Here is a 25,837-nt window from a genome sequence, read left to right as displayed (position 1 = left end):
CAAGAAGCAATGCTACAACCTTCAAATCCGCACAATCAAACCATTCGTAATTTGAATATTATCATTAAAGCACACTCTAAGGAAATACACATCTTACACAGAATACTAACACCACGGAAATCTCCTGGTAGACTGAAGCGATTTCATATAGCGAATCCGTTTCTGCTTCTAGAAGTCGTTTTGACAAAGTGGTCTATTGCAAAATATAAACTACAGTAATGTCATTAAAGCTCATAGTGAAAGAAATGCACATCTCAAGTAAAATGAGGTAAACTCAAGTGAATTCATATCGCAAACTTGTTTCCCCCCTCCAAATAGACTCTTAAAAGGGCAATAAAATAATTTCCGTTTCTACAAGACAGTGCTTGTAACATGGTGGCCTACTTATACTAATAATGTTTTCACATAATGGGTTGTAACATTTGTAAAACAAAGTGGTTACACACGAAATACGGTGATTTTTTAAATAGAATGTATATAAAATTAATTATATTGTGCATCTCGAAAACCCGAACTGATGGAACATTTTGATTGTTATTTTTGAATTCAGGAAGTCGAAATTAGTAAGAATTCGTTAGTTTTATGTCTGACGCAAAATGGCTGTTTACCAGTGTAGTTGAAGAGCTACAATAGGAGTTATAGTCTTGCATAATGATTGCTAAATTCATGCCAGGACTAATACAGCACTGACAGAGAGTTTGATTCGTGATTTTCCATAATGAATTACTTTATGCTCATACTTATAGAGCAGGAATGATATATGGAGTGTAGTATAAATATTTTACAAATTTCATATCAGATTTCTTACATTCTCATGTTTGTATAGGTGTAATGATGTGGAATAATTTTTGACGACTTCATACAGACACAACGGACAGCTGGGTAATTCCATGCAAAACAGTATGACGAAAAACATTCATATCTCCAAATTTGTTAAAAATTTTACATTCAACTCTTTATGTCGTATAATCATGTACAAAATTAGGTTTGCGTCACCTACTGTTTAAATGTAATGGGAAGTTAAAATATTTTTATTTGAGCACATATGTCTGACGCATAAGAATAATTACAAAAAAATGTTTAAAGATATCATTAGGTAGCTTGTCCCGCGCCATGGCGTCGCTGTCTAAGGCGTCCTGCCTAGGACTCGCGTTACGGAATATACGCTGGTTCGAATCCTCATGGGGGAAGAAATTTTCTCATGAAATTTCGGCCAGTGTATGGGACTGGTGCCCACCCAGCATTGTGATGCACTTGGGGAGCTACGATAGGTAGCGAAATCCGGTTGCGAATACCAGCTATAACGGCTGGGGGGATCATCGTGCTAACCACACGATACCTCCATTCTGGCTGGATGATCGTCCACCTTTGCTTCGACATGTGGGCGTGAGGCCAGCAGCCAGCTGGTCGGTCTAGGCCCTTCACGGGCTGTAGCGCCACGGATTATTATTATTAGGTAGCTTACAAAATAGATTATTAAGCTACTACAATTCAGTGCAGCTCTGAAAATTGTGTTTAAAGAAATTCAAAAATATATTTTTAAAAACGCCATTATATAAAATCGAATACTTCAATTCACATAAAAAAAATAAATGACAATTTACTGAGCATTTTCATGAGGCTGTCAAATTTTCATAATGGGATCTTCAAAAATAAGGAAGTTATAAATTAAAACAATTCGCCATGTAAAGGGTGATCTATGCCGCTGCATCATATGCCATCACTGCTGCTGGTCACTGTGAGAAGCGTTTCTGCATTGATGACCGGTGAATGTCATACGTCTGATTTCAAGTAGTTTCGGTACTTCTGATGAAGGAGAATAGGGTTTTATTGCTAACTTTCCATTAACTGGAACCACACAGTGAACACTTCTTGTTCTGGGAACAGTCTTGAGGCTGGCAAATCTTTGAGGATTTAGGTTTGTAACCACTTCTTCATGTTTTCCAATGGATGTGAATGACACAATAATTCCCTGTATATTGCATTTTGACCAATCATACAGTCCTTTAGGAGTTGAAATTAGAGTTCCTGGCTTTTGCAGCGATTCGTTTGATTGTACCCCTTACACTGTCACTGGGCCCTTTACCGTGACTAGTTCCAAAGAAATGCCACTCTGCAGGTATTTGAAAATCGTGTTCGTGATTGAGTAGATTAACGGAGTTTTTTCGTTCTTGTATTGGCTAGCTGCTCCATCACTGAAATCATATACTTACTTACTTACTGGCTTTTAAGGAACCCGAAGGTTCATTGCCGCCCTCACATAAGCCCGCCATCAGTCCCTATCCTGTGCAAGATTAATCCAGTCTCTATCATCATATCCCACCTCCCTCAAATCCATTTTAATATTATCCTCCCATCTACGTCTCGGCCTCCCCAAAGGTCTTTTTCCCTCCGGTCTCCCAACTAACACTCTATATGCATTTCTGGATTTGCCCATACGTGCTACATGCCCTGCCCATCGCAAACATCTGGATTTAATGTTCCTAATTATGTCAGGTGAAGAATACAAATCGTGCAGTTCTGCGTTGTGTAACTTTCTCCATTCCCCTGTAACTTCATCCCTCTTAGCCCCAAATATTTTCCTAAGCACCTTATTCTCAAACACCCTTAACCTATGTTCCTCTCTCAGAGTGAGAGTCCAAGTTTCACAACCATACAGAACAACCGGTAATATAACTGATTTTTTAAATTCTAACTTTCAGATTTTTTGACAGCAGACTAGATGATAAAAGCTTCTCAACCGAATAATAACACGCATTTCCCATATTTATTCTGCATTTAATTTCCTCCCGAGTGTCATTTATATTTGTTACTGTTGCTCCAAGATATTTGAATTTTTCCACCCCTTCAAAGGATAAATCTCCAATTTTTATATTTCCATTTCGTACAATATTCTGGTCACGAGACATAATCATATACTTTGTCTTTTCGGGATTTACTTCCAAACCGATCGCTTTACTTGCTTCAAGTAAAATTTACATGTTTTCCGTAATCGTTTGTGGATTTTCTCCTAACATATTCACGTCATCCGCATAGACAAGCAGCTGATGTAACCCGTTCAATTCCAAACCCTGCCTGTTATCCTGAACTTTCCTAATGGCATATTCTAAAGCGAAGTTAAAAAGTAAAGGTGATAGTGCATCTCCCTGCTTTAGCCCACAGTGAATTGGAAAAGCATCACACAGAAAGTGACCTATACGGACTCTGCTGTATGTTTCACCGAGACATTTTAGATATTTCGGTATGTGCTTGTTTCAGATATTCTATCATTTTCCTTTAAAAAAACAAGAACTGTTGCACTATCGTGAACTAAGCATTCCGAAATTACTGAAAAACAAAGGTTCTCTAAATTACCACCAACTGAATTTCTGTAATATACTGTGAATGGGTATATTGTTGCTTGAGAAGTACTACAGTGATGACCTTGTGTAGCATCCTGAATAATGAAACTGTAATTCTCTGAAAAATCACCAATGATAATGAACTCACTGAGCTTTATTTCATTTTTCAGCTACTTTAAATAATTTGCTTGGGGCTTTGCAATGAAGATGTGTACAGTATCTCGAATTTTTTAAGCCAACCAATGAAGTTATTAATGAAATTTACACAGTCACTTTTCACTAAAATCATATTGGCTCTGTCAGTTGTCGTCCATTCCTTGTACTAAATTGCTACCAAATTTCTCTGTAACAATAACGTCAGTATTTCTGATAGATACATTTATAGTTCCTTAAGTTCAGGAGCATATTCTTCTTCACTTGTTGAATTTCCTGCCTCTGTTTGTAAACATTCTTCCTCGCTTGTTGATTTGTCGACCTCACTTTCAGTCCCAGCAACTTCACTAATTATTTCAATTTTTTAAATCTTATGGCAAAAGTATTCGCAAATAGCATCACCTATCACTAAATACGGCAGTGGCGGTTCCTCGGGGGAGGGAAGGGAGGAACGTCCTCCTCACATTTTCTTCTTTTGAAAGTAAATACGAAACAAAATATGTGCCTTTAAATTCGAGGAAGATTCGATAATTTTTAAGTTCACAGCTATAAGAAAAACTCGGTTGATTGAGTTTTAAACAACGCACGCGCATGTGCTGTAGAAAACTGTGAGAAAGATGCGAGATTGTCTGTGTAGAGGAAAGGCACTCCATTCCTCCTTTACTGCAGTTAACACACATAGACAACAGCGCACTAGCGGCCAGAGAAAGAAGCAGAGTTTTAAAGCAAGTAAATGAACGGAGAGGGAGGAGATCCTCCTCTGAATCAGTGCATGGGCGGGAAATAGAAACCGACTGGTCGTGCAGCAAGCTCGCTACCGCTGCCATCTAACGATGTTGCATTCAACCGGACTATAACACATCTAGAAGGAGACACAACAAAAACAGTTTTAACGCAACGCTATGAAAGACACCATGTAAACTTTTTTTTTTAAATTATAAATCAAAAATATTATTCATTGCACTTTATATAGGCTACTATTCATGGTTTGAAACTTTCGTGGATATTTGAAAGTTAAAGTCGGGTTTATGTAAAACAAAGAGAAAGTAGTTTTACGTAGTTGGCCCCTGAAATTCACTTCTATTCATTGTTTACTAGACAGGGCAACAGCCAAGTTGTCAGCTTTGTACAAATATATTTGAAACTGAAAGTAGGTACTCCAAACTACATCATTTTTAACATAAAAAATTAATCAGCCACCGGCAGCTTTGAACAATAATGATAGTATGACTTTACAAGAACTGACATTCTTCAAAAGTATGTGATACTGAACTTGTAAAATGTACATGTGGCAACACAGACCACGTGGGTAGGTACAGTGTTCTCGCTTTCCTCAGATTATTTCCCATTCCCATTTCCATTTCCGTAAAACGGTTCCGGTTACGAGTTAGTAGCTAGTCTCTTCCAACACGTGTGATGCTGTAGTGTGCCCGAAAAATGCTACGAGGTTGTGAATTTCCTTGTAATTGTTAATTTGCGCAATTATTCAACAATGAATGGAAGTGAAATCATAATATATTTTGGACAATTTAGTAAACTCAGTTTACAAGAACAGATTATTACTATACAGAGGGAATGCCAACCCCAACACTACCTGGTCTTACATGTATGCATGTAGGCTAATTTGTAACATGTTTCATTCAAGGTGTCATTTCGTCCTGTTAACTTCTTTCCTCCTCTTAAGAAATATGCAGGAGCCGCCACTGAAATACGGGACCTTTTTACAAATGCTACTTGTCACTTTTCTTTTACAGACTTGTGACGAATGTTTTTAAAGTCCGAAAGTGTTGCAACACCACAGATGACTCAAACTTTTCGTGTTTAATTTAGGCATATTCAGCACTTACAACTTACAATTACAGAACAGGTCAAAATCGCTGTCTAAACTAAAGGGAAAAAGTTACAATGACAGAACAGGACAAATCACCCTCTAAAGTGAAGAGAAAAAGTTGCGCTGAGATTATAACAGGAAAAAACAAACTCTCACATGAAATCTATTACCGTACCATTGAGCGGATGTCCTAACATCTGGCATTTATCATGTCGATCACTAAGCATGCGTGTGGGTGTCTGGTATGATTGCGTGACGTAATACACTGCACTCGACTTTGATCCTTAATGGCAACATTTGCAATTCTTTTTTATTTAATATTTCCAAAAGTATTAGAGATCCCATCATACAATTTTTGTAATCGATTAAGAAATTACTTATCTCATCGTAAAAAATAGAGCATAGTAAAAAAAAATATTCGATTTAAAAATATTAATATTTCTTTATTTTCTCTAAGTTTTAATACATGCTCGAAGTAAAAATCCATAATAACCCAGAAGTAAGTTTAAATACATAGAGTCATCATTGTATTGGCACAATTGTTACGTTGATACAATGAATCATGTTATTTTAATAATATTTTTAACAATAGTCTACATATCAACTCCCCGAATATTTCACCCTTCATTACTTTTCAAGCATTGGTGATATGAAGTTTATATTAGGCCATTTAACTATTTATTATTATGACATTCATTTACTAGAATATTGAGAAAATCCAGAACTTGATGTACCGGTATCAAATTTTAAAATGTTTTATGGAATGACCCAGCTGCAATAAGAACTCTAGTCTGCATAGTGATTGGTATATTCTTACCAGAAATATACAACACTGAGTGTATTTGTTTGCTGATTTCACATAGAAAGTGACTTATTTCTCAAGTCTCCAAGCTGCCTTACCAACTGAGCTCATGCATAAATATCTAGAAGTAGGGAAGTTTAAATTGTATCCTCCTGTGATTTTTTTTTTCTTTTTTGTCGCATTGAAAAGTAATTCACAATTTCATACTCATTCTTTCACAGCTGAAATAAGGACTGTAGTGGTGCATAAAGTTTCAAAATTTAAGCCAGGGTTTATACAAGACTGACAGTAATTTTGTAAGTGATTTTATCAGAGAAATGGCTTTATACTCAATCCTATAGAGCAGGAATGGCAACTGAATTTCAGAATAATTTTTTTACGAAATTCATAACAAGATTTATTAGATTCCAGTATTAGCTTATGTGTACTGATGTTTAATAGTGTTTCACGACTTCATACAGATAATTTGATAGTTGCAATAGTGATTCTAGTCTTGCATGATTGGTAAATTGATGCCAGGATTTATACAACACCGACAGAAAGTTTGATTAGTGATTTTTCATTATGAATTACATTTTACTCTTAGGAATAGAGGAGGAATGATGTATGCAATGTAGTATAAATATTTTCCAAATTCCGTGCAAAATTTGTTACATTCTCATATTTGTATAGATGTAGTGGTATTGAATAATCTTTGACGACTTCATATTGACACATTGGCAGCTGCAATAAGGACTCGAGTCATGCATTGTGATTGCTAAATACATGACAGTACTTACACAACGCCGACATTGTTATGTTTGCTGATTAAAAAAAAAACTTAATCCACCACTTACAGAGCTGCATTACCGACTGAGCTCAGGCATAAATTTCTGGAATATGTCCTGATGCTTTTTTTTTTCTGTTGTTGCTTGGAAAAGTAATTCACTACTTTATACTCATATTTGGTCTTCTGCAGTAAGGTTCTAGTGTTGCATTAATTTGCCAAATTTAAGCCAGTTAATTACTATACAACACTGCCAGAGACTTTTTAAGTACATTTACATGAGAACTGACTTGCACTAAATCCTATAGGGCAGCTATGATAACTGAAGTGTAGAATAAATGATTTATTAGATTCCAATATTTGCGTAAGTGTACTAGTATTCAATAGTGTTTCACGATTGTATGCAGATAATTGGGGAATTGTAATATGGATTATAGTCTTGCATAATGACAACACTGACAGAGATTTTGATCAATGATTTTCCATAATGAATTACCTTATGCTCATACTTATAGAGCAGGATTTATGTATGGAATGTAGTATAAATATTTTCCAAAATCCATGCAAGATATGTTACATTGCCATGTTTATATACGAGGGGGATCCAGGAAATAACGACCGTTTTGTTGTAATAATAATAAAAAAAATATTTATTTGAAAAAACAAAGTCTGTAACATAACTGAAGTTTCCTTTACTTCTCTACATAATCACCACCTACATTTAAACATTTGTCGTATCTGTTCACTAGCTTTAGAATTCCCGTGTTATACTCCTCTGCCGCCAGTTCATTAAGCCAGGTGTTCACTGTCTTCTTCAACTCTTCATCACTTCCAAAACGCGTACCACCCAGAAAGTCTTTCAGCTTAGTGAAAAGGTGAAAATCGCTAGGAGCAAGGTCTGGACTATAGGGCGGATTATCAAAGATTTCCCAACCGAATTGATCCAGCAATTCTCGAGTTGAAGCAGCAGTGTGCGGGCGGGCGTTGTCGTGAAGAAGCACAACTCCTCTCGAAAGCATTCCTCGCCTTTTGTTTTGGATGGCTCGCCGTAGTTTTCGTAAAGTCTCACAATAACGATTTGCATTGATTATAGTGCCTTTTGGCATGAAATCCAGCAAAAAAATACCTTTGCGATCCCAAAAGACAGTAGCCATGACTTTTTGTGTTGAGAGAGTCTGTTTGAATTTTCTCGGTTTCTTGGGTGATGAGGGATGATGCCAATGACGTGATTGGTGCTTGGTCTCTGGGGTGTTGTGAGACACCCAGATCTCATCACCAGTCACAATTTGATCAAGAAAGGCGTCTCCATCTGTGTGATATCGTATCAAGAATGTCAATGCTGAGGCCATTCTCTGAGTTTTGTGTTGGTCACTGAGTTGCCGTGAAACCCATCGTGCACAGATTTTGTGGTAGGCAAGATGTTGCGACACAATTTCACCAAGCAAAGAACGAGAAATGTCAGGAAAGGCAATATGCAATTCGTCGAGTGATGTGCACCTGTCTTGCAAGATTCTGTCGTTCACTTTAGTCTTCAGGTCTTCTGTGATGAGTGATGGGCGTCCGGGTCGAGTTTCATCGTGGACATTTGTTCGCCCATTGTTGAACATTTCGCACCATTTTCTCACATTTCTTTCATTCATTACAGTATCACCATACACTTCTTTCAATTGCTGGTAAATTTCTGCAGGTTTCAAATGTCGGGCATTCAAAAATCGAATCACACTCCTCACCTCACAGTCGGCGGGATTATCAATCACGTCGTTCATTTTGAAGTAACACAAAATGCACAATGGCGACTTGTTGCAACCAGTACTCACAACATTATGAGAACACATGTTAAGGAAGCCAGTTGACCTTCAAACAAGGAAGGGGAGTCAGCTGCGCTGCAGGTATGCTCGAACGGTCGTTATTTCCTGGACCCCTCTCGTAGGTGTAGTGGTTGAACGATCTTTTGTGACTTCATACTGACACATGGACAGCTCCAATAGGGAGTCTAGGTCTGCAGAATGGTTGCTAAATTCATGACAGGACTTAAACTACACTGACAGAGCTTTAGTTTGCATATTTAACATAAGAAGTGACTTAATCTACAACTCATTAAGATGCATTACCGACTAAGGTGATGCATGAATATTTACAAATAGAAACATTTAGAATTGTAGGCCTCCCGTGTTTTTTGCGGTGTTGTTGCCTTGGAAATTTAATTCGCGACTTCATACTCATACTTGGATAGTCGCAATGAATTGTGTATAAATTTTGAAAAAAATTTTAGCCAAAGTTTATACATGATGGCATTAATTATTTAATTTTACATGATGATTGATTTGCAGTCAGTTGTATAGGGCAGGAATGAGGATTGAAATGTAGAAGAAATTTTTCCCCAAATTGATAGCAATACTTATTAGATTTCAATGTTTGCTTAAGTGTGCTGGTGTTCAGTATTACTTCACAACCTCCTACAGTTAATTGACGAGTTGAATAGTGTCTCTTGTCTTGCATAATAATTGCTACATTCATGCCAGGAACTATACAACACTGACAGTTGTCGATTTCACATAAGAAGTGACTTATTCAGGAAGTCTCAAAGCTTCCTCACCACCTGAGCTCATGCATAAATATTACTTACTTACTGGCTTTTAAGGAACCCGGAGGTTCATTGCTGCCCTCACATAAGCCCCCCATTGGTCCCTATCCTGAGCAAGATTAATCCAGTCTCTATCATCATATCCCACCTCCCTCAAATCCATTTTAATATTATCCTCCCATCTACGTCTCGGCCTTCCCAAAGGTCTTTTTCCCTCCAGCCTCCCAACTAACACTCTATATGCATTTCTGGATTCGCCCATACGTGCTACATGCCCTGCCCATCTCAAACGTCTGGATTTAATGTTCCTAATTATGTCAGGTGAAGAATACAATGCGTGCAGTTCTGTGTTGTGTAACTTTCTCCATTCTCCTATAACTTCATCCCTCTTAGCCCCAAATATTTTCCTAAGCACCTTATTCTCAAAACCCTTAACCTATGTTCCTCTCTCAAAGTGAGAGTCCAAGTTTCACAACCATAAAGAACAACCGGTAATATAACTGTTTTATAAATTCTAACTTTCAGATTTTTTGACAGCAGACTGGATGATAAAAGCTTCTCAACCGAATAATAACAGGCATTTCCCATATTTATTCTGTGTTTAATTTCCTCCCGAATATCATTTATATTTGTTACTGTTGCTCCAAGATATTTGAACTTCTCCACCTCTTCAAAAGATAAATTTCCAATTTTTATATTTCCATTTCGTACAATATTCTCGTCACGAGACATAATCATATACTTTGTCTTTTCGGGATTTACTTCCAAACCTATCTCTTTACTTGCTTCCAGTAAAATTCCCGTGTTTTCCCTAATTGTTTATGGATTTTCTCCTAACATATTCACGTCATCCGCATAGACAAGCAGCTGATGTAACCCATTCAATTCCAAGCCCTCTCTGTTATCCTGGACTTTCCTAATGGCATACTCTAGAGCAAAGTTAAAAAGTAAAGGTGATAGTGCATCTCCTTGCTTTAGCTCGCAGTGAATTGGAAACGCATCTGACAGAAACTGACCTACTCGAACTCTGCTGTAAGTTTCACTGAGACACATTTTAATTAAGCATAAATATTTACAAGTAGAAAATTTTAAAATTGTAGACCTGTGCTTATTTTAGTGTTGTTGCCTTGAAAAGTCATTCACGACTTCTTGCTCATAGGACTCTAGTGTTGCATAAATTTGCAAGACTTAAGACAAGGTTTATACAAGACTGAGAGTGATTTTTTAAAGTAACTTTACCATAGAAATGGCTTAACCTCAATCCTATAGAGCAGGAACGACAACTGAATTGTAGAATAAATTTTTTCCCAAATTCATAGCAAGCTTATTAGATTCGAATGTTTACTTATTTCATGACTTCATATAGATAATTTTACAGCTACCACAGAGTTTCTAGTCATGCATAATAATTACTAAATTTATGCGAGGACTTACACAAGACTGACAGACTTCTTGAGTATTGATTTTCCATAAAGAATTACTTTATGCTCATACTTATAGAGTAAGAATGATTTATGAAGCGTAGTAAAAATATTTTCCAAATTCCATTCAAGATTTGTTACAGTTTCATGGTTTTGGAGGTGTAGTGGTGTTGAACAGGGCCACCGAGAAGGGGGGGCAAAGGGTTGGGGGAGTGCATATGGGCCCGTGAGCAATAAGGGCCCGTCAGATTAAGTGAGTCTGATTACTTTTTATTATCATGAATAATTATTCACAGATACATACCGGTAGGCCTACTATAAAATTTTGTGAGAACATTTGTTACATAAATTTGACATATTAATTCAACAATAGTAGAATTAATACAAATTATCACTTCATATGTAAATATTTGACTTTTATATAATAGAATATCGGTTTCCCGCATTAACGTTCACCGAAACGACAATTGAGGGCCCCGGAATTTGCCTGAACTATGTTCCTGTCGCTTGTACTGAACACGTTCAATTATTTATTGGCTTGTCCTTTTTAACTACCAAACCCCCGCTGGTCCATCCACAATATACTAGTGGACTCTCTCAAACCAAAGTCGCAGGATACATTTCTTTTTCAGTACATTGTATGTTTCGTGTCGAAACTTTCGTCTTTTCGTTGTCGTTTGTCTAGTAAATTCTGTTCATTAGTGTTACTGGTTATAGTTTAACTGCATAATGGACAAGTACAGGCATAAGTCAGGAGCTGAGAAGCACAAGAAGAGACAGAAAAAATTGGAAGATATTAATATGGATGCTAGACTGCGTGAAAAATATTATGAAGACATTAATAAAGAGATCAGTGATGAGCCGAAATATTTAAAATCAATTCATGCCTCTAATTTAGGGCCAAGCCCACTGAAACTTAAAAATCTCCTAAATAGTCTGAGGAAATTAAAACTGGATACTTTATTTCCAAATAGTTCTATAACCATTAGAATATTCTATAAAATTCCTGTGACAGTTGCTGATGCTGAAAGATTCTTCAGCAAAATGAAGGAAATAAAAAATGTACTCAGATAAACAGTGTGTCATGAACGACTGAGTAACCTTGGCTACTTAGGCTGGAGAGCGATCTTGCTAGGTCTTTAAATTTTGATGACATAATTGATGATTTTGCATCAATGAAGTCAAGGAGAGTTGATTGTTGATGTTGGACTGCAAGTTAGAAAATACAGGTGTTTAAGAATAAGTTTTATGAATATAATATATTGTGCTAATGTGAAGTTTTGCTAAAAGTTTTCAATGTAATAAAAGTATATATTTTTAGGTTCGTTTCTGTGTATGGGGTTATCTTTTATTTATTTTGCAAATAATAATTATGTTTAGAATAATGGTAACTTATAATTGTTACTTTTTTCAACTGGGGTCCGAGTACAGTATTGCATAGGGGCCCATTAATTCTGTCGACGGCCCTGGTGTTGAATAATCTTTGACGAGTTCCTACCGACAAATGGAGGGCTGTAATAAGTACTAAAGTCCTGCGTAGTGGTTACTAAATTCATGTGAGGACTCATATAACACTGAGAATGTTTTGTTTGTTGATTTTACATTAAAAATAACTTAATCTACAACTCATAAAGCTGTAATACCGACAGAACTCAAGCATATATTTCTGTAATAGGGAAATATGTAGAATTGTATGTGTCCCATGCTATCTTTATGTTGTTACTTAGAAATTTATTTCACAGCTTCATACTCATAATTGGTCTTGTGTACAAAGGACTCTAGTGTTGCGTAAATTTGCAAAATTTAAGCTGGGTTTTATATAAAATTGCCAGTATTCTTTAAATCCCTAGTTTTACATGAGAAATGACTTAATACTAATTCCTAGGGCAGGAATGACGAATGAAAGGTAGAATATTTTGTTTTCAAAACTCATATCAAGGTTTGTTGGATTCCAATTGTTGCTTAGGCGTACTGGTGTTGAATAATTTTTCAGGACTTCGCACAGATAATTGGAGAGCTGCAACAGGGAATCTTTCGTTATATATTGATTTCTAAATTAATACCAGGATTTATGAGACTTACAGTGCTTTCGATAATAGATGGTTTTTCATTACATATTACTTTATATGGTAGTCATACTGATAGAGCAGAAAATGCAACTGAAGTATAGGACAAGATTTCTTGCAAATTCTTTGCAAGATTTATTAGATTCCCATGCTTGTTTAAGTGTGCTGGTACGGAATAATATTTGACGAGTTCATACAGAGAATTGGACAGGTGGAACTGGATTCCTGTTTTTATATAATCATTTATAAATTAATATGTTGACGTATACAAGACTGATAGTGCTCTGCTTAGAGGTCTTTCATAATAAATTTATTGTACTCGTACATAGAAGGCAAGAAAATGAGATGTAGTGTAGGATGAATTGTTATCCAAATTTTTTTTTACAGGATTTATTAGATTCCCAGGCTTGCATAAGTGTACTGGTGTTGAATAATGTTTGACGACTTCATACAGAGAATTTGACAGGTGGAACTGGGTTCCTGTTTTTGTATAATGATTTCTAAATTAATACGAGGATGTATACAAGGCTGATAGTGCTCTGCTTAGTGGTCTTTCATAATAAATTTCTTGTACTCGTACATAGAAGGCAGGAAAAGAGATGTAGTGTAGGATAAAATTATTATCCAATTTTTTTTTTACAGGATTTATTAGATTCCCAGCCTTGCTTAAGTGTACTGGTGTTGAATAATGTTTGACGACTTCATATAGATAGGCCTAATTGGGCATCTGCAATAGGAATTGTAGATTTGCATATGAATTGCTAAATTGTTGCCAGGTCTGATAAAACAATGACAGTGCTTTTGCTAATTGGTTTTCATAATGAATTACATTACAGTTCTTGTTATGGGGTAGGAATTACATCTGAGGAGTAGGATAATTCTCTCCAAATTGAAAGTAGAGCTAATCACATTGCAATGCTTGATAGGTTAAGTGGTGTTGAACACTGTTTGTTGACGTGATAGTGACACCTGGTAAACTGCAATAGGAGTCTAGTCTTGCATAATGGTTGATAAATTAATGCCAGAACTTATACAACAATGAGAATTATTCAGTTTAGTGATTTATCACAACAACTTGATTTACGATCATCCTTACAGGGCAGGAATGACGACTTGAGTTTAGTATAAAATAATTTCTAAATTCCATGCAAGATTTATTTCATTCTCGTGTCCTTGGTGGTGTAGTAGTGTTGAAAAATCTATGACGACATCATAGTGACACATGGTTAGTTGCAAGAGGAACTCTAGTCCTGTATAGTGATTGCTAAATTTTTGCCAGGACTTATACAACCCCGACATTACTTTTGTTTGCTGACTTTACATACAAAATCAAAAAATCTACAGTTTATGAAGGTGCATTACCAACTTAGCTCTTGCATAAATGTTTACAATTGAAAGAATTTAGAATTGTAGTTCAGGCGTTTCTTGCCTGGAAAGTTTTTTGACGACTTTATTCTCATAGTTGGACACCTGCAATAAGGACTCTTACTTACTTACTGGCTTTTAAGGAACCCAGAAGTTCATTGCCACCCTCACATAAGCCCGCCATTGGTCCCTATCCTGAGCAAGATTAATCCAGTCTCTATCATCATATCCCACCTCCCTCAAATCCATTTTAGTATCATCTTTCCATCTACGTCTCGGCTTTCCCAAAGGTCATTTCCCTCCAGCCTCCCAACTAACATTCTATATGGATTTCTGGATTCGCCCATACATGCTACATGCCCTGCCCATCTCAAACGTCTGCAATAAGGACTCTAGTGTTGGAAAAATTTTCAGAATTTAAGCTAATGTTTAAACAACACTGACAGTGCTTTTGTAAATAGTTTTACATTACAGTCATACTGACAGCACTGGAATGACAACTGTAGTGTAGATTATTTTTTTTTAATTCATAGAAAGATCTATTAGATTCTCATCCTTGCTTACATTTACTGGTGTTGAATAACGTTTAAAGACTTCATGCAGAGACTTGGACAGCTGGAACAGGGATTATATTTCTGTAGAATGATTTCTAGAACCATGATGCATACAAGACTGATAGTGCTTTGCTAAGAGCTGTTTCAAAATGAATTACTTATACTCATACTTAAAGGGCAGGAAAATCATTTGAAATGGTGGAGAGAATTATTTTCCAAATTAATTACAAGATTTATTAGATTCCCATGCTTGCTTATGTACACTGGTGTTCAATAATAATATGGATTCTAGACTTTCATAGGAATTGCTAAATTCATGCCAGGTCTTATACAAGACTGCCAGTGCTTTTGCTAATTGTTTTCATACTAAATTACATCACAGTTCTCCTTATAGGGTAGGAATTACGTCTGACGAACAGGAAAATTTTCTCTGATTTGAAAGTAGAACTAATCACATTGCAATGCTTGATAGGTTAAGTGGTGTTCAGCAATGTTTGACGACTTCATACTGACACTTGGTTAACTGCAAAAGGAGTCTATTCTTTCATAAGGATTGTTAAATTCATGCCAGAACATCCACAACACTGATAGTTATTTAGGTAGTTGGTTTTTCATAAAAAAAAACTCATATTAGGCTCATATTCACAGGGCAGGAATGACAACTTGAGTGTAGTATAAATATTCTTCAAATTGCATCAAGATTTATTACATTCTTATGTGTGTATAGGTGTAGTGGTGTTGAAAAATATTTGACGACACCATAGTGACAGATGCAATAGGGACTCTAGTCCTGAATAGTGATTGCTAATTTCTTTCCAGGGCTTATATAACACTGACAGTTATTTTGATTGCTGATTTTTTCATAAAATATGACTTAATCTAGAACCCATAAAACTGCTTCAGGAACTAAGCTATTTCATAAATGTTTACCATTGGGAAAAACATAGAATTGTAGGACTGAAAATATGCTTGGTTAAGTGTTTTTGCTTTGGAAATTAATTGACGACCTTATTCTCATAGTTGGACAGCTGCAATAAGGACTCTAGTGTTGCATTAATGTGGAAAAAACTAAGCCGGACTTTATGCAACAATGGCAATACTTATTTAAAGAGCTATACATGAAAATGAATTTAAACTCCTTCCTATAGGGCAGGAAATACAATGAAATGTAGAATATTTTTTTCCAATTTCATAGCAAAATGTATTAGTTTCCCATGCTTGCTTACCTTGACTGGTATTCAAGAATTTTGAAGATTTGATACTGACACTTCATAAACTGCAATAAGTACCTAAGATCTTGTCTTGAATAATGATTGCAAAATTCATGGCAAGACTTGTATAGCACTGACAGTTTTTAGCGTGTTGATTTTTTTTAGTAACTAAGTTTTCGCTCCAACATACAGGGCAGGAATGACGACTTGTGTATGGTATAAATATTCTCCAAATTTGATTCAAGAATTATTACATTGTCATATCTATATAGGTGTAGTGGTGTTGAATGATATTTAACGACATCATAGCGACACATGGACAGATGGAATAGGAAGTCTAGTTCTATATAATGATTACTAATTTCTTGCCAGGACTTATATTAGTGCTGCTTATGATTAGGTTTTCTCCGGAGCGGTTGTTTGCGCGCTTTCAATCTGAGATCTCCGGATTACCTCCGATTGATGCCGCGCAGGTTGTATATGTGCTGTGGCACAGACATACACTTTCCGCTGAGCATTCCTTTAATCGGATCAGGCAGTGATTGGAGTCCGCTGACATCCGCGTATCTTTTAAAATAAGTTGTAATTTGTTGTTGTTTATTCTCTCTTTTATGTTAATCTCTCTCTCTTTCTTCGGCTCTTTTTTGTCTTGTTTTGCTTGAAGTGCTACGTTAGCTGACAGATTTTTTTTCTAGTTTTGAAATTCATAGTATATGTGGAAAGCCGTATTAGTTTTATGCCATTGATCAAATTAATAACATTCAATCTAACTGCAAAACTAACGCAGAAGTAAAGCTTTTCAGTAGCTAATGTAAACATTTAGGGCCGTATTCATAGACATTTTTAGCGCGGGTTTCTGGTGGATGATCAGCGTTTTTCGTATTCATAAACCAGTGTTAGCGATAGGACATGATTTGAATTCTGTACTAGTAACCAGTGGATAGCCGGGGCTAGCTTAGTACGCTCGTAGCGCGTGCTGCGAAATGTCTATGAATAGCACCCTAATACTTTAATTTTCCTAGAAACTCTCGTTTAATCGCAAACAGGGTTTGTTAATTATTATTCTTATCGGCTTAGTTAACATAAAATATATTAAGGGAGCTTCAGAATGAAACAAAAGAAACGTGGGCTATCAATGGGATAAAGTTTACTATCCAGCATAATTTATTCAGATTCTTCACTGGACAGGATTGTGATTATTGTGTTAAAATGTGTCAGCATTTGAACTGCCTCTTCTAAAACGCGCCACTCTTGCTCTGTAATAAAAATATAAGTGGATATCAACTTAAGGATAATTGTAATTATATTATTACCACATGTTTCTTTAGTTTCATTCAGAAATATTTTAATCTAAACAGTAATGTATAACTCAAGTTGTCTAAACAGCAAAATATAACTCAAGTCGTCTTGTAAATATTTCATATGTTTTTTATTGCCTCGAAAGTTATGTTTTAGAGAAATTTCAAGACTTTTTCATAAACTGTGAGCCTTTGGGAACAATAGCACTATAACAATTTAAAAAGAAATCATAACAAATTTTTTGCATAATTGTTTTCATCAAGTTCGCGATTGTGCAATCGCTTCAAATGGTCTAATATATTCGAAGTTCCACCACCCTTAGAGTAAATTCTCCCACAAAGTTTACAGTGTGCGACTTTATTATTACCTTCAACTAAATTAAAGAATTTCCATGCGACGGATATCTGATTTGGTGCCATTTTATTCCACTCACAACTACCGTCAGTACATACGTGCCGGTCGTCTTTGAGCTAACTGTCGCTTCACTCCGAACCACCGCATCCCTCCGTATGTCCCCTGTTCCACCTATGATAGTACCGGAGATCACCGGTGGAGAGCTTTATTCGTAATCTCGGATTCCTGCGCGGTAGTAGTCACTCCGATGAGCAGCACTGACTTATATAACACTGACATTTCTTTTGTTTGCTCATTTTACATACAAAATGACAAAATCTAAAATTAATAAAGCTGCATTACCGACTTAGCTCTTGCATAAATGTTTACAATTAGAAAGAATTTAGAATTGTAGTTCTTTCTTGCCTTTTTTTGAAGTGTTTTTGCTGTGAAAAGTAATTGATGACTTTATTCTCATAGTTGGACAGATGCATTAAAGACTTTAGTGTTGGAAAAATTTTGAAAATTTAAGCCAGGGTTTATACAGCACTGACTGTGCTTTTTTAAATAATTTTACTTACGAAATGACTCTACAGTCATACTGAAGCGTTGGAAAGACAACTGAAATGTAGATTAATTCTTTTGAAATTCATAGAGAGATCTAATAGATTCCCATGCTTGCGTACATTTATTTTTGTTGAATAATGTTTAGGGACTTCATGCAGAGACTTGGCCAGCTGGAACAGTATTTCTATTTTTGTAGAATGATTTCTAGATTAATACTATAATCCATACAAGACTGGTAATGCTTTGCTAAGTGTTGTTTCGTAATGAATTACTTATATTCATAGTTAGAGAGCAGGAAAATCGCTTGAACTGGTGGTGAAAATATGTTTTCCAAATTCGTTACAAGATTTATTAGATTCCCTTGCTTGCTTAAGTGTACTGGTGTTCAATAATAATAGGGATTCATATGAATTGCTAAATTCATGTAGGTCTGATACAAGACTGACAGTGCTTCTGCTAGTTGTTTTTCAAATTTAATTACATTACAGTTCTTCTTATAGGATAGGAATTACGTCTGATGAGTAGGATAATTTACTCCAATTTGATAGTAGCCTAGATCTAATCACATTGAATGCTTGTTGGTTAAGTGTTGTTGAACAATTTTTGACGTCTTCATACTGACAGTTGGTAAACTGCAATAGGGGTCTAGTCTTGCATAATGATTTCTCATTCATCTCAGGACTTACACAACACTGACATTATTTAGCTGATTGGCCTTTCATGATAAGTTATTTTAGGCTCATATTTACAGGACAGGAATGACAACTTGAGTGTAGTATAAATATTCTCCAATTTGCATGCAAGATTTATTGCATTCTCATGTGTGTATAGGTGTACTGGTGTTGAAAAATCTTTGATGACATCAGAGTGACACATGGACAGGGATTTTATTTTTGGATAGTGATTGCTAATTTCTTACCAGGACTTCTATTTCTTCATTATAATTGCTATGGTATCTATTCACTGAAGTGTAGTGTGAGAAAAATCTGCAAAATATTCCAGTGCCTACACCCATGTCTGGTATTTTAGATCAGTCAGTGAATACTCGTAACCATTGATCTTCTGGATATTTTTCATTCAGCATGCTAAGAGTATAGCATTTTAACATTGTTAAATTTGAGTCAGTCTTTTTAAGATTGTCTGAAATAGTTAGATTGACATCAATTGCGATGGGTTTAAAGATTTTGTAATAGTTTCATTTCATTTTCAACATTTTGTGTTTTCAAGATATTATTGATTGTAGTGTTATTTAATTTTCAACCGTTCATTAGAACTTACTGGGGGGTAACCAGCTTGTTCCTTGTGAGGCCTCTTGACCAGGTTCGCCATAGTTTGTTTTTTAATTTGTTTTGGAAAGTAATTGACGACATTATTCTCACACTTGCACCGCACTGACATTTATCTTACTGGTTTCTGATAAGAACCTACTTTACGCTCCTACTTACAGGGCAGGAATGACGACCTGTGTGTAGTATAAATCTTTTCCAAATTCAATGCCAGACTTATTGGATTCTCATGTCTGTATAGGTGAAAAATTTAATGCAAGACTTATTGCATTCTCATGTCTGTATAGGTGAAAAGTTTAATACAAGACTTATTGCATTCTCATGTCTGTATAGGTGAAAAATTTAATACAAGACTTATTGCATTTTCATGTCTGTATAGGTGAAAAATTTAATGCAAGACTTATTGCATTCTCATGTCTGTATAGGTGAAAAATTTAATACAAGACTTATTGCATTCTCATGTCTGTATAGGTGAAAAGTTTAATGCAAGACTTATTGCATTCTCATGTCTGTATAGGTGAAAAATTTAATACAAGACTTATTGCATTTTCATGTCTGTATAGGTGAAAAATTTAATGCAAGACTTATTGCATTCTCATGTCTGTATAGGTGAAAAGTTTAATGCAAGACTTATTGCATTCTCATGTCTGTATAGGTGAAAAATTTAATACAAGACTTATTGCATTCTCATGTCTGTATAGGTGAAAAATTTAATACAAGACTTATTGCATTCTCATGTCTGTATAGGTGAAAAATTTAATGCAAGACTTACTGCATTCTCATGTCTGTATAGGTGAACTGGTGTTGAAAAATCTTTGACATGTTAGTAAACATGGACAGCTGCAATAGGGATTTTAGTTCTGTATGGTGATTGCTAAATTCTTGCCAGGACTTACACAACAATGATGATTTTCCATAAAAATTGACTACCTCCAACTCGTAAAGCTTCATTACCGACTGAGCTCATACATAGAATTTTGCAATTAAAATAATAGAATTGTAGGTGAGAAGTGCTTTGTTAGGTGTTTTTGCTTTGGAAAATAATTGACGACTTTATTATCACATTTGCACATCTGCAATAAGGACATTACTGATGTATTTAAAAAAAAAAAAAACTGAGTTGGGCTTTATACAACATTAACAATGCTTTTCTAAAGAGCGTTACGAGAAAAATTAATTTCCACTCCTTCCTACAGGGCGGGAATAACAACTGAAATGTAGAATATATTTTTTTCCAATTTCATAGCAAAATTATTACATTCACATGCTTGCTTATGCTTACTGGTGTTGAATAATGTCTGACGACTTCATACAGAGAATAAGGAAAGCTGGAATTTGGTTCCTGTTGTTATATAATGATTTCTAAATTAATACCAGGATGTATACAAGTCTCTGCTTAGTGGTCTTTCATAATAAATTTCTTGTGCTGATACATAATAGGCAGGAAAAAGACATTTTGTGTAGGATAAAATTAATATCCAAACTTTTTAAAAGATTTATTAGATTCCTATACTTGCTTAAGTGTACTGGTGTTGAATGTTTGACGACTTCATATAGATAATTGGACAGCTGCTATAGGATATCTAGACTTCCATATGCATTGCTAAATTCATGTCAGGTCTAATTAAAGAATGACAGTGCTTTTACTGCTTGTTTGTCATAATAAATTATGTTACAGTTCTTCTTATAGGGTAGGAATTACATCTGAGGAGTAGGATAATTTTCTCCAAATTGAAAGTAAAGCTAATCACATTGCACTACTTGTTAGGTTAGGTGGTGCTAATGACTTTTTACTGACACTTGGTAAACTGCAATAGGTGTCTAGTCTTCCAATATGATTGCTAAATTCATGCGAGGGCATACACATCAATGATAGTTATTAAGTTTATTGGTTCTACATAATAACTTATTTTAGACTGATATTTACAGGGCAGGAATGGCAACTTGAGTGTAGTATAAATTTCCTCCAAATTCCATGCTAAATTTATTATGTTCTAATGTGTGTATATGTGTAGCGGTGTTGAAAAATGTTTGAGAACATCATAGTGAAATATGGAAAGATGCAATAGGGATTTTAGTTCTGTATAGTGATTGCTAATTTCTTGCCAGGACTTATACAACACTGACAGTGCTTCTGTTTGCTGATTTTACACAAAATATGACTTATACTAGAACCCATAAAACTGCTTTACTGACTGAGCTATTTCATAAATGTTTCCAATTGTAAAAACATAGAACAGTAGGTCTGAAATGCTTAGTTAGGTGTTATTGTTTTGAAACGTAATTGACGACTTTATTCTCATAGTTGGACAGCTGCAATAAGGGCTCTAGTGCTGCATTAATGTGGAAAAAACTAAGCCGGACTTTATACAACACGAACAGTGCTTTTTTAAAGAGCGTTACATGAGAAATGAATTTACACTCCTTCTTCTAGGGTAGAAATGACAACTGAAATGTAGAATAATTTTTTCCAATTTCACAGCAAAATGTATTAGATTCCCATGCTTGTTTACCTTGACTGGTGTTCAATAATATTTGAAGGCTTCATACTGAGACTTGGTAAACTGCAATAGCAAGGATCTTGCCTTGGATAATAATAGGTCAATTCATGCCAAGACTCGCACAGCACTGACAGTTTTTAGCTTCCTGATTTTTTATAATAATTCACTTTACATGCTCCTACTTACTGGGCCGGAATGAAGACGAGTGTAGTATAAATATTCTCCAAATCTGGTACAAGACTAATGCATTCTCATGTCTGTATAGGTGACGTGGTGTTGAAAAATCTTTGACGACATTTTAGTGGCACGGACAGCAGCAATAGGGATTGTAGTTCTGTATAGTGATTGCTCATTAAGTAGTTTTACATTACAGTCATACTGACAGCGCTGGAATGGCAACTGAAATGTAGATTAATTTTTTTTTTGAAATTCATAGAAAGATCTATTAGATTCCCATCCTTGCTTACATTTACTGGTGTTGAATAACATTTAGAGACTTCATGCAGATACTTGGACAGCTGGAACAGGGATTATATTTCTGTAGAATGATTTCTAGATTAATACTATGATGCATACAAGACTGATAGTGCTTTGCTAAGAGCTGTTTCATAATGAATTACTTACACTCATATTTAAAGGGCAGGAAAATCACTTCAAACGGTGGAGAGAATTGTTTTCCAAATTAATTACAATATTTATTAGATTCCTATGCTTGCTTAATGCACTGGTGTTCCATAATAATATGGATTCTAGACTTTCATATGAATTGCTAAATTCATGTAGGTCTGATACAAGACTGACAGTGCTTTTGCTATTTGTTTTTCATATTAAATTACATTACATTTCTTCTTATAGGTTAGGGATTACATCTGACGAGTAAGAAAATTTTCTCCTTTTTGAAAATAGAGCTAATCAGATTGGAATGCCTGTTAGGTTATGTGGTGTTCAGCAATGTTTGACGACTTCATACTGACACTTGGGTAACTGTAAAAGGAGTCTAGTCTTTCATAAGGATTGCTAAATTCATGCCTGGATATCCACAACACTGATTGTTATTTAGGTAGTTGGTTTTTTCATTAAAAAAAAACTCATATTAGGCTCATATTCACATGGCAGGAATGACCAGTAATGACAACTTGAGTGTAGTATAAATATTCTTCAGATTGCATCAAGATTTATTACATTCTCATGTGTGTGTAGGTGTAGTGGCGTCGAAAACTCTTTGGCGACACCATAGTGACACATGGACAGATGCAATAGGGATTCTAGTCCTGAATAGTGGTTGCTAATTTCTTGCCAGGACTTACACAACACTGACAGTTATTTTGATTGCTGATTTTTCATAAAATATGACTGCATCCCTGCTTGATATTGATACTTAGACAACTGCTTAGCATAAATATTTTCTAAATTCGATGCAAGATTTATTACTTTCTCATGTTTGTATAGATATAGTGGTGATGAATAATCTTTGACGACTTCATTTACAAGTAGAAAAATTAGGAATTGTAGGTCTCCCCTGCTTTTTTTTCTGTTGTTGTTGCTTTGAAAAGTAATTCACGACTTCGTACTAACACTTGGACGTTTGTAATAAGGCTTCTAGTATTGCATAAATTTCCAAAATTAAAACAGGGTTTATAGAACATTGGCAGTGATTTTTTTAATTAATTTTACTTGAGAACTGACTTCACATTCAGTCTTATAGGGCAGAAATAAGAACTGAAGGATTGAATAAATTTCTTTCCAAATTCATAGCAAGATGTATTAGATTCCAATGTTTGCATAAGTGTTCAAGAGTGTTTCACGACTTACTACAGATAATTGGACAGGTACAATAGGGATTGGACCCTTCCATAATGATTGCTAAAATCATGCGAGTAGGCTACTTATACAACACTGACAGCGATTTTGATTTTCCATAATGAATTTTTTAATGCTCATACTTATTGAGCTGGAATGATATATGCAATGTAGCATAAACATTTTCCAAATTCCATGCAAGATTTATTACATTCTCATGTTTGTATATGTATAGTATAGTTGAATACTCTTTGACGACTTCATACTGACACATGGACAGCTGCAATAGAGACTCTACTCTTGCATAGGGATTGCTGAATTCAAGACAGGACTTATACAACACTAACAGTGCATTTGTTTGTAGATTTTACAAAAAAAAAAAAAAAGACAGTCTACAACTCATAAAGCTGCATTACCGACTGAGCTCATGCATACATTTCTACAATAAGAAAGAATGTGGAATTGTTTATCTCCCATGCTTCTCTTTTTTTTGTGTTGTTGCTTTGAATAGTAATTCACGACTTCATACTCACAGTTAGACAGCTGCAATGTAGACTCTAGTGTTGTATAAATTTACAAAATTTAAGCCAAGCTTTATAGAAGACTGACAGTAATTTTTTAAGTAATTTTTGAGTAATGGCTTTACAATGAATTCTGTAGGGCAGGAATAACAACTTACTTACTTACTTACTTACTTACTTACTTACTTCTTACTTGTTAATACGTGTATCCAGCTATACGCTGATTACATGATGTCCACTGTAAATCAAATAAGCAAATTTCCAGAGTTGTCGATTGGTGAGAATTTCATGTAACGAGTGGTTGTGCAGTATTTACTGCAGTTTATTGTTGGTGTTATTACATTGAAGTAGGATGTGTTCTATTGGGCAGGAATGACAGGTGAAGTGTAGAATAAATTTTTTTCCCAAATTCATAGCAAGATTTATTAGAATGCAATGTTTGCTTGAGTGTGCCGGTGTTCAATAGTGATTCACGACTTCCTACAGATAATTGAAGATTTGCAATAGGGTCTCTTGTCTTGCATAATAACTGCTAAATATATGCCAGGACTTTTAACCCACTGAGAGTCATATTGCTTAGTGACTTTTCACAATAACTTATTTTACGCTCATAGTTATTGGGCAGGAATGACGACTTTAGTGTAGTATAAATATTATTCAAATTCCATGCCAGATTTAAGACATTTTCATGTTTGTATAGGTGTCGTGTTGTTGAATAATCTTTGACGACTTCATACTGACACATGGACAGCTGCAATAGGGACTCTAATCCTGTATATTGTTGCTAAATTCATGCCAGGTCTTATACAAACTGACAGTGGTTTTGATTGCTGATTTCACATAGAAAGTGTCTTAATGTAGAAGACGTAGAGCTCATGCATAAATATTTACAAGTATAAAAGTTTAGAATTCTAGGCCTCCCATGCTTTTTCTGGTGTTGTTGCTTTGAAAAGTAATTCACGACTTCATACTCATACTTGGACGGGGTAGTAAGGAATGTGGTTTTGCACAAATTTTGCAAGAATTAATTCAGAGTTTATACAGCACTTCTTACTGACATGTGGGCAGCTGCAATAGGGACTCTAGTCCTGCATTATGGTTGCTAATTTCATGCCAGGACTAGTTGAGCACTTAGAATGCTTTTGTTTTTTGATCTTACATGAAAAGTAACTTAATCTACAACTCAGAGCTCCCTTACTGACTGAATTCATTCATAAATATTTAGAATTGTTGGCCTGCCATGTTCTTTATGTTGTTGCTTTGAAAAGTAATTCACGACTTGATACTCATACTTGGTCAGCTGCAATAAATATTCTACTGTTTCAGAAATTTGCAAAAATTAAGCCAGGAGTTTTTACGTGAGAAATGACTCTACACTCATTCCTAGAACAATGTATAATTCGTATGACAACTGAATTGTAATTTTTTTTTTTTTT

Source organism: Periplaneta americana, chromosome 3 (genome assembly GCF_040183065.1).
Source record: "Periplaneta americana isolate PAMFEO1 chromosome 3, P.americana_PAMFEO1_priV1, whole genome shotgun sequence".
In the NCBI taxonomy this organism is placed as follows: domain Eukaryota; kingdom Metazoa; phylum Arthropoda; class Insecta; order Blattodea; family Blattidae; genus Periplaneta; species Periplaneta americana.
This window is presented reverse-complemented; position numbering follows the sequence as displayed.